This window comes from Canis lupus, chromosome 23 (assembly GCF_011100685.1).
Source record: "Canis lupus familiaris isolate Mischka breed German Shepherd chromosome 23, alternate assembly UU_Cfam_GSD_1.0, whole genome shotgun sequence".
NCBI classification, from domain to species: domain Eukaryota; kingdom Metazoa; phylum Chordata; class Mammalia; order Carnivora; family Canidae; genus Canis; species Canis lupus.
Genome location: NC_049244.1, coordinates 23,068,595 through 23,079,474, shown reverse-complemented (window position 1 = coordinate 23,079,474; position 10,880 = coordinate 23,068,595). Strand labels below are relative to the sequence as shown.

Sequence of the window (10,880 nt, the reverse complement as noted above, 5' to 3'; positions counted from 1 at the left end):
TGCCATCACTATACTTTTGAGAAATAGTATCACTTCTTAGAATCCAATTTTCATCATCATCATCAGTCAAATTATAACAGCAAAATTATTGGTAAACTTGGTAAAAAGCACAAATTATTATGTGAAATAAAAATAATTTGACTAAAACAAAAGCTCCAGTTTCATAAAATAATTTCATGGGCCGGTCAATAGTATCTCTTCATTATTTTAGTATCAGGAGGGACAGGTGTTTAGCTTAAAGTAGAAAATGAAAAAAAAAAAAAAGGATGAAATGGAGACTATCCAGCTACTTGATTCTTAATTTAGTATCTTTCTCTTCTGACAGAGTTAGCTTTAAGTTCAAAAGGACAAAGCAGGGATAGGTAAAACAGACTTGAAGGCTAATACTTGTGAAGACATAATGACTTTGCTTTTGGCAAAGATTTACTTAATGCCTGTTATTTGCTGAACTCTGTTAGGAGCTGGGGATGAAGGGATGAAAGTCCTTGACCTTACAGTCAGACAGTCCTATGGGAATGTCACAGGATAGCATGTTGATGTTTATAAAGAAATTATGTCCTAAGATACCAAGTGAAATTGAACAGACCATTCAATATAGTAACTGAACACGAGTTTTATGTTGAACGAATAAAGAATTGGGTCACTGTTGATTAAGACATTTTTAGGAATAGTAGGACCTCTGGAAGGAGATGAACAAGTATTAACTCTTAATTTCATTGAGCTTCCCTCCTTTGCTTATAAAATAGTGATGACTATTCAAACTGCTCCAAATATTTAGTAAAGTATCTCATTCTATCCTTGAAATAAGATGGGAAAATTGTGAGATCCATAGATTTGTAATCTATATATTCTTGAATTATGATAATTTTGAAGTGATAATTATTAGATCAAAACTTCAAAAGAGAAATTTTATAGCAAAAGATAGCCTTTGCATTTGGTTACATTCAGTCTTATATTTAACCAATAATTTAAATGAGTATGTAGAAGACACAATTATTAGATTTTAGGTGACAGATTATAACAGTATAAAGGACAAAGGTATAATTTAGTTTTCTATTCTTAGAAGAAAACGGAATTCTGTTACTTGGAGGCATTCTTTATTAAGAGGAACAAGATAAATTGCTTCCATATTAGAGTAGGAAAAATTGAAGTCAGGGGTTGGCTGAATAAGCTAGGTTATGTTAATCTTGTGGCATAAAAACAAAATTTAGCCTTTTAGAGTTAAGTGGTTATCAAATGCTGAAATTTTAGGATTCCATTTCAGTGAGCCTGGATTTAGGGAAAGGCTACAGCCCTTGTATGACATTGGGGTTCTTTGTGAGTAATTAGAGGTGAGACTAGTCCTAGTTCTGGAAAAGTATGTCAGGGATTGGGGGAAACCATAACTTCTGATAGGACTTGGCTGCTAGTGTTCGTGCCAAGGACCATCATACACTAACCTCCTAGCGGTGCACCTGATCTCAGGCTTCCTACTAATAGGGATGGTGTTTTTAAGATGTTGGCTGTCTTGGTTAGGGTTGGATGGAGTTTGTATATATTTAGCCTCAAGGACTCCATCTGAGTGTGAAAAGGAGAAAAGAAACTGTTCAAATTCTTGATCAAGCATTAAGTGGCAAGATGCTCTTTTGGGACTTATTCAAGCAGGCGTTTTATGACTACAGAGCTTGATTTTGGAGAAATGATTGTTGATTTTGTGAGCATTTGGACTAGATGGATATTAAGATACCATTCAACTTCATTCCATGATTCTATACTCAACTTATAGGTAAGCCTAGCTCTATCGATGATTTTTATTTGCCTTTGTAGTTTCTCTTTGTCCTGGGGACTTTGCCAATACTATGAGACAAATCATTTCCTAAACACATAAGCAGGAGAATTTCTTTCTTTTTTTTTTTTTCCCTTTGGAAAGATACAAATGACCTACAACACTTGGCAAGCACATGATTTCTGGCACAAGGTAAATTCAAAGAGGTTTTGTGAACAGCATAATTCAGTCAGTTGGGAATGAAGAACAATATACTTTAAAGAATACCCAAAAGCCAGATAGAAAGGAGGCAAAATGGAATAGTCTGTTGATCTCCTTGGTACACACAGCTGAGCTGTGCTCAGAACAGATACCATGAGGGCAGTGGGTCTGAGAAGATAAGGTTGCTTTCCTTTCATTGAGCAAGTTCTATTGTGAAGGCAAGGTCAGAATGCTAATAAAACAGCAAAAACCTGAGTCAAATTGCATAGGCTGCAAGGGCTTGTTCCTCAATGCTAATTAATGTTATCACAGAAGATGGCTAAAATAAGAATACTACCTACTAGTAAATTAATAGGATATGCTGAAACACACCACAAGGGAGGAATTGCCTATGCTGAATAGCATGAAAGAGATTGCCACTGGCAAATGGTTACTGGTAAAGAGTCTTCTACATTATGTATAAACTCTAAGAGATAGGACTTAAAGTATGCCATGAATCTTTAATTGAGAGAAAATCATTTGTGCAGGATAAAGTGTGACGGCAAACCTATACATCTTTTTTTTTTTAATCATCTATACTGAATGTTGCCTGTGAACCATTTGAAAATGGATATGTTGCACTAAATTATTATGCCATGATCAGATCAAGTCAGTAATGTGTGTGTCTATATTTGCTACAGAAGTCAGCAGGTTCTCTCTATCCTGAGTTGTCACCTTTGCCTGTGGTCTAATTGCTAACTGCAGTTACATGGAACTTAAACTGGGTTGATTCATTGATGTAATTCCCAGAAAAGCCAAGAAAAATCTATTTCAATGATTTTAGAAGTGGGACCTAAGTTTTCTTTATTGTAAATTCAATTTTTATTAGATTTACCTAAAAAGTTGAGAGAGGGGAAAAGAAGGCCTTTGTAGGATAGAGGAACTAAATAAAAAAAATTGCTGAATGAAAACTATGTTGAAAGACTGATACAGCTGTTCACAGATTATGTCTCAGACTGAAAACTCTAAAATGTTTGGAATATACTAAAATCTTTCAATGGTCATAAACTATAGAACCCATTTATTAGTAATTTTAAAAAGAACATATATCTTTTTATTGTCTTATTCTCTTAGATTCCAAGTCTGTGTGGTGACATCCTTCCTAGTTTGTTTTGATTTTTTTTTTTGTTTTTTGTTTACACTATACAATTAACTGGTCAACTAAATTCTATCTGTTCTTTTATAGTTGTTAAATGTTCTCTGGTTATTCCTTCTGTTGTTATCCTTAACCTTGTGTTTTTATCTTTATCAAAGTCATTGACTTCCTTTTTGTCAGTGTTGATCAGAGACTGTCATGGTTTAAAAAAAAAGGGGGGGGGTGAAGAAGAATCTGCCTTTGTTTACCTTGTGTAACTTCCCTGTACCATTTACCTCTGTTTGTCATTCTTACCAGATCCCGTGGCTTCAATACCTACATGCTCTTGTTTTTCCTCCCATTGTTTTTTCTACTTTTTGTCTTCCTATACAGGAAGGTCTATTTTTGCAAACTTATAAAATGTTGGAGATCTTTAAGAACCTTAGTCTCTCCCCTCTCAAGTTAGAAAGCTCCTAAAATCCCATGTCTTCAAGTTATTCATAGGAGACTAATGTCTCCTAAATATTTGTCTCCAAGTCACATCCATTCCTGACCTTCAAACTGGCATACAATCAGATTCATTTGGCCTGTGCTCAGACATCTCAAACTCATTTGGTTCAAAACTAAACATGCCATCTTTTCCTCATTTTGCTTATTCTCCCAGTTTCATAGCAAGTGACTGGGCTCCATGCTCTACTCAATTTCCCAAGATACAAATGTCATCAATGTCATCTATGAGCTCTTCCTCTCTTTACCTTGAACATCCAGTTATTTTACATTTTGTTATTTCTGTACCTTCTAACTCTGTCTTGAAGACTTCCATTTCTCCCTTTTGTCCTAAAATATCATCTTTCACCTAGAAAGTCGCTTAAATAGTAACAGTCTCATGAATACTTTGCCTTCAGTCTTGGCCAAACTTAAAATATCCCAGACTGCTCTGAATGGTCTTATTTATATACAAATCCAGAATATATTATTGTCCTGCTTCAAACCCATCAGTGAATCCCCATCACCCTCTGACTTAAGTTTACTGACATTTCCTGCAAGCCTTTATTTTTTGTCTGCTGTTTAACTTTTTGTTTGGTGTTTTCCTTATTCCTTCCCTGAAAATTCAGTCACTCTGAATTTCTTAAAAATTTCCAACCATTCTCATTTCTGGTGAATCATTCCTGAATGAGTCCCATTCTTGAATCATCCTTTTTCTCCTCTCTTCTTTCTATTCTTTGCCTGATTAATTCCTAGTCTTGCTTCAATTCTTAGCTATATGTCATCCCTGTAATCTCTATGATTAGTGTAATCTAATCATATAATCTCTATGATGAGTGTAACAGTTTCTCTACATAAATAAACTCTATATTATTTATCTTATGCTGTATTGAAATGTCCTATTTACTCATCTATCCCTTTAATAGATTTTGAACTCCTTGAGTCCAGGGAATATACCTTTCTGCCCTTCCTTCTGTGTCCAGTTTAGTAGCCAATAAATATTTGTCCAATAAGTAAATGTAAGCAGAGTCCTAGCTGATCATAGCCTCCAAATTCAATGAATACTACTAGAATTTTACCTATCATATCAAAATCAAAATCATCTATATTTTAAACTGGAATTTAAAATTAATCTACTTTACAAATCTTATTCGTATTCCACTAATTCCTGACATGCCATAAAAAAATACTGAAGTAGCTGATCTGACATGATAGCCATCAACATGAACTCTGGCCTTCAAGCTGTCCTATTACTTAATATTCTCTAAGGATGATACAGTCATAGTATCCTTCATTCTTTTAATTTTTTTTATTATGACACATATTATATGTAAGAGTACACATAACACATAGCACATTTTAAAACAAAAATAAGTAGAATCCCATGTATCATATTGCTCAAATATTAGAACATCATCATCATTCAGGACCCTGAGGGCCTCACTCAGATTGTAATTTATTTCCTCCTACCTCAGATATAATCATGTCTATTTTTAATATTTATGTTCATTATTCTACTGTTACAGTTCAATTTTTAAATACATAAGCATGAATCTTTAAGTAATGTATCATTTAGATTTTTCATATTCGGGGTATTTGTATAAAAACATTAAGTGTGTTCTCTCATGAGTCTTTATTCTCAATGTTATAGTTCTAGAATTCAGCCATGCAATACCTATAGCTAATTTATTTTCGTTGTTAAATAATTCCATTAAAATATATACTGCATTATTATTTATATAAATATATATGATATACATATATATTATATATTTTTTCCTCTTTCAGAATATTTATATTCAGACCCATGGACAAAATGGTTCTGTAATTTTCCTTTAAAATTTCCTTCCATTATAAACATATATTTCATATATATATGAATGTATATTATAAATATATTATATAAATGTATATTTATATATATTATTCCCCTCCCCTTTTAGGATGTTTGTAATCAGGCTCATGAATATAATTATTCTATGATCTTCCTTTCTTGAAAAATTCTTCTGTTTTTATATCTTCTCCTGATTTGGTGTCTGTTGTGCTAACCTCATAAAATGAATTGGAGAATTTTTTTTCCCCTCTGAAAAGAAAGGAATTTATCTTCCTTGAATGTTTAATTAAGTTCACCTCTAGAATTGTATAGGTCTGGTGTTTTCATTTGGATTAGTTTTCAACTACAGATTCAGTAACTTTAATGGTTACAAGACTATTTAGGTTTGCTATTATATCTTGAGTCAGTTTTTGTAATTTATATTTTTCTGGAAATTCATAAACACTGAGATTTATTTGCACAGTGTTTCATAATGTTCTTAAAATTTAATATCTGCTATATATTTTTATTGCTACACTTAAAATTAGCCAGGAGGCTCATTTATTTTATTTGCCATTTTCAAACAACCAGTATTTATCTTTGTTTATCCTATTAATAAAATGCAATTTTAGTTTTTTAAAATTTTATTTTCTTTAATTTTTCTCTGGATAAATTCTTTTTGTTTGCTATCTTAAGTTGGATACTTGACTCATTACTTTTCAGACTATTTTCTAATATATACTTTTAAGCCTATACATTTCCTTTTAAAGACTGTATTTTATGTTTAATATGTAGCATTTTTCTTACAGATCAGCTGAATATTTTCTTATTTATAAATTTATTCTTTAACACCAAACTCATTATTTATTTATTTTTTGATATTCTTTTTTATGATTTTATTTATTTATTCATGGAGACACAGAAAGAGAGGCAGAGACATAGGCATAGGGAGAAGCAGGCTCCATGCAGAAAGCCTGATGTGGGACTCGATCCCAGGACTCTAGGATCCCGACCTGACCCAAAGGCAGGTGCTCAATCGCTGAGCCACCCAGGTGCCCTCAAACTCATTATTTAGATGTTGTTTAAAAAAAATTACTTTAGAGGGCACCTGGGTAGCTCAGCTGGTTAAGCAACTGACTTAATTTTGGCTGATGTCCTGATCTCAGGGTCCTGAAATTGGGTCCTGCATCTGGGTTCCATGCTCAGCAGGGAGTCTGCTTGAGTTTCTCTCTCTCCCTCTCCCCTTCTCCCACTTGCATCTGTGTGCTCTCTATAAAATATATAAATCTTAAAAAAATGCATTAGAATTAAAAAATGATAATGTAATGATATGATCATTAAAATTATTAAAAGAATTTTAATAACTTCTAAATGTGTAACATTGTACTTAGAGAATATAGTCTTAATGATATAAAGCTTTAAAATTTTTCTGACACTTTATGGCAGGTAAATAGATGGAATATGACCTACTTTAGTCAGCGATGCATGAGTGGTTAGACCTGGTATTACATATGTTTTTTAGTTCAACTTGTCTCTTCATGATGTTTTGATGTTCTAAATTCTTACTTGTTTGATGTCTTGTTTTGATGTTGGATTTCTTTCTTCTTGTGTTTGTGTCAGTTTTTTACTTCATTTATTTTGACTATGTTATTATGCTCATACAGGTTTAGACTATCCCACCCTTTTAATCCTTCATTGGATTAAACCTTTTATTAACATGTGTCATCTTTATTTTTAGTAGCTTTTGCTTTATTATTTTTTTAATTCATTCATGAGAGACACACAGAGAGAGAAGCAGAGACACAGGCAGAGGGAGAAGCAGGATCCCTGTGGGGAGACCAATGTAGGACTCCATCCTGACACCCTGGGATCACTCCCTGAGCAGACAGTCAGTCACTGAGCCACCCAGGCATCCATTTTCTCTCATGCTAGTAGAGTAAAAATAAGTCTTCTGATTATTTACTCAGCATATCTTTTCCATCATTTTACTATCAATCTTTCAGTGTTCTTGAAGGTTACATATACTTTTGTAAAGAAAATATATTTTGTTAATTTTAGGCAAAAAATATTTATATTTTAATGGGAGATATTATTTAGTCTTTATTTTGATTATGATTTAAAAAATATTCCTAAAATGGTTTTTGTGCTTTCTGTTTCTCCTGCTTTTTCTGATTGTTTTGTCTTGAATTTTAAGATTGGTTGAAGTTATTGTTAAAATAGTTGTGGTTACCATTATTGTTTTGTCTATACATATACTTTTTTGATAGTCATCCTGAAAATTTTAACATGTATATTTAACTTATGAAAGAGAAATCTTCTGGGGTCATTTTCCTTATGCCTACCATATCTTTTATCATTTAGTAAAGATCTATTGGGGAAAACTTTATCCAACGATTTTTTGTTTCTGCTTAAAATTGTCTTCTTTTCTCCTTATTTTGAAAGAAAATTTTGATGAATATATAGTTACAATTTCATTTTAAAGCTATTATTTTACCATTTTCTAGTATCCTGCATGAAGTCAGTGGTCAAATTGCCATATATTGTTGGTTTACTATTTTATCTCTTTGACTGATTTTAAGGTCTTTCTCAGTTTTATTATGGTGTAAATGCATGAAGATGTTTTGTTTTGTTTGTATTTATAATATTAGACTTTTATTGGGCTTCCTTGATTTGAATATTTGTGTCTTTCATTAGTTTAGAAAAGCTCCCTTCATTTCTTCAAGCATTTCCTGTCTCTTATCTTTTCCTTCTCTCTGTAATTTCAGTTTTGTGATAGATTAGCCCATTGTATACTTCACATTGTTCAGCTTCCCCATTTTCCATTATTTTGCCTTCTGGTACATTCTTTCAGCATGCTTGTTTCTATATTCCAATTCACTAATAACCTCCTAGTTTGCATCTTATTTGCTTTCTATCCAATTTATTGAGTTTTTACACTCTTTCCAAAAAATTGTTTGTTTCTTTTTGAAATTGCCCATTTGTTTTTGATTGCTTGTATGCCTTTAAGTTCCTTTTTATAACCTCATTTTTAAAAATAATATAAACATATTTATTGTTTTGTATCTGATAATTTTATGTTTGTACTCTGTACAATCTGATTTGTGTCTTGGGTATTTGTTAATTTTCCATTGCAAAATTATTTTCTTTGCATGCTATCAGTATGATAATTTTGAGGCCTGGTTAAAGTATATTCATTGATAATTTTTCATTGCAAAATTATCTTTTTTTGCTTGCTATCAGTATGATAATTTTGAGACCTGGTTAAAGTATGTTCCTCTAGGGAGAGTTATTCTTTGCTCCTGCCAGGTTCCTAGAGGCACTATTACTGAGAACCACTTCAACTAAGTTAGTATTCTTCTTTGGGTACTCAGAGGCATGCAAGTAGGACAAATACTGACCTTTTACCAGCATGTAGCTAGAATTTTCAGAGAAGATTTTTCTTTTTGGTTAAAAGCTAAAGTTGGCAGGTAGTCTCATTTCATTTTCCTTCTTCCAACAGTCTACCAGAGCCCAAGACACTGAAGGATCACTTTTTGGGAGTCCTGGTTATGTCTTTGTGTGAAGATATTTGATTCAAACTCCCATGTTCCTCAAGACCTCTGATTTTGATATTTGTCCCAACAAAGCCCTTTAAATCTTGGTGTATAGGCCATTTTGGATTGACAGATGCCTCCAAGGTAAATGCCAAAGAGATAGTTACTTCATTAGATTTTTCTCTTAGACTTATTATTGACCTCTCAAACTTCAACCATGCCATCATTTTATTTAAAACTTCTTTTTTTTTTTTAAAGATTTCATTTATTTATTCATGAGAGACACACAGAGAGAGAGAGGCAGAAGACATAGGCAGACTCCATGCAGGGAGTCTGATGTGGGACTCGATCCCGGGACTCCGGGATCACTCCCTGAGCCAAAGGCAGATGCTCAACCGCTGAGCCACCTAGGTGTCCCTCATTTAAAACTTCTAAAGGTCATGCTTTTTCATCTTTAAATAAACTTTAGAAGTAATAGTACATGATCTCTTAAGACTCTTTCAATACCTGTAGGAAGGTGTTTCAATATGCTTCAAACAGTATATTTTAGAGACAGATTAAATGGTGGCCTTAATGGTAAAAAGAAGAAGTTGACATAGAAAACCTTGTGAAGAGTGCTCTGGGGGACTTCAGTAAGGGAGCTGCATTCACTGGCAAGTGTTCAATGCCCAGAAGGATTGATTTATCCTGAAATGAGGGAGTATACTCCATGGGATGACTTGCACCTGTGTCATTTCATAAACAAATTCCAGATTCTGGTGATAGCTGGTGTATTACTCCCAGGTAACACTTTACATATTAAAAGAACTTATGTCAGGAAAATATTTTCAAACAAACTAGACAGTAAAACGTGAAAATATCAGGCACATCAGCAAAACTTTTATGCAAAGAAATCTTATTTGATATTATTCAAATTATGCCTACACAGTAAAGCCAATCCATAACTATCATTGTTAAGGCAGAGATGCCTATATGTCTTCATTTGGGGCCCATAGATGTTGACCTACTTACTCTAGAAAAAGTACAGCTTCATTTTTTCAGCTATCTCCAGAAATTAGTGACCATAGTTAATAGGATGTCATAAAAAGTATACCACAATATTGGCACATAAAAATTTAAGTAAATTGAACTAAAGAATTTCCATTATAATCATTTTATTATTCTCCCTTTATAGACCTTGAGTAAATGAAACTGCTTTCTTTGCTCTGTGAAGATAAGCAATTTCACTCCCCGGTCTGAATAGCATGGCACTGACGAACAGCTGTGAATGAATCAAGTACAGGGTAAACATACAAGACAGCAAATGATTTTGAAGCTCAACAGCCCACGAACAATAACTGTAATTAAACTCAATAAAGAACAAGAAAAGAGAAAAGATGCAGAGTAGAAAAAACAACAGTAACAACAACAACAAAACACCACCACAATAGCAGAACAGCCTGGAAAGATAGAAGGAAACCAGGAGAACACCAGAGAATTACTACAGCCGCTTTGCTTTACATTCACCATAATTGGTCATTTTATATATCTAATATTATTTTTCCTCCCAAGGGATCTAAAGCCTCAATTCATGGTCAATATGTCCTTGAATTTATTTACTAGATTTTGGAGTATGTAACAAATGATGGAGAAATAAACTTACCTTATATTTCTTTCACCTTTTTTTTCTTTTCCTAGTCATTTTAGCAGGCAATTTTCTGCATTTAATAGAAACACAACATCTAAAGTATCTTTAGTGGGATAGTTTGTCATTTCCCTTGTTTGCTCCTAGCTTCTGACATTATTTATCTAGTGTTTTTCTCCCTGGTCTCATTTTCTTGTCTTCCCATCACTTTTTGTGGGATGGGCCTGACAAATCATTGATGTTCTTGTAGAACCTGACCATTGTATTTTCTAGATGTAACATTTAGAGCATATTGAAAAGTCACAGAAACACATATGCACATAGCAGTGTCATTCGTTCTAGAA

The 10,880-nt window shown here is 33.1% G+C and overlaps 1 long non-coding RNA gene across 1 annotated transcript; it reads left to right on the top strand.

Moving 5' to 3' along the window:
- The first annotated feature begins 1,625 nt into the window (after positions 1-1,625).
- Positions 1,626-10,479, top strand: LOC119865306. The gene is made up of 3 exons (XR_005376713.1): positions 1,626-1,765; positions 8,879-9,056; positions 10,087-10,479. It is a non-coding gene; the product is annotated as an uncharacterized LOC119865306 (long non-coding RNA).
- Positions 10,480-10,880: the final 401 nt, after the last annotated feature.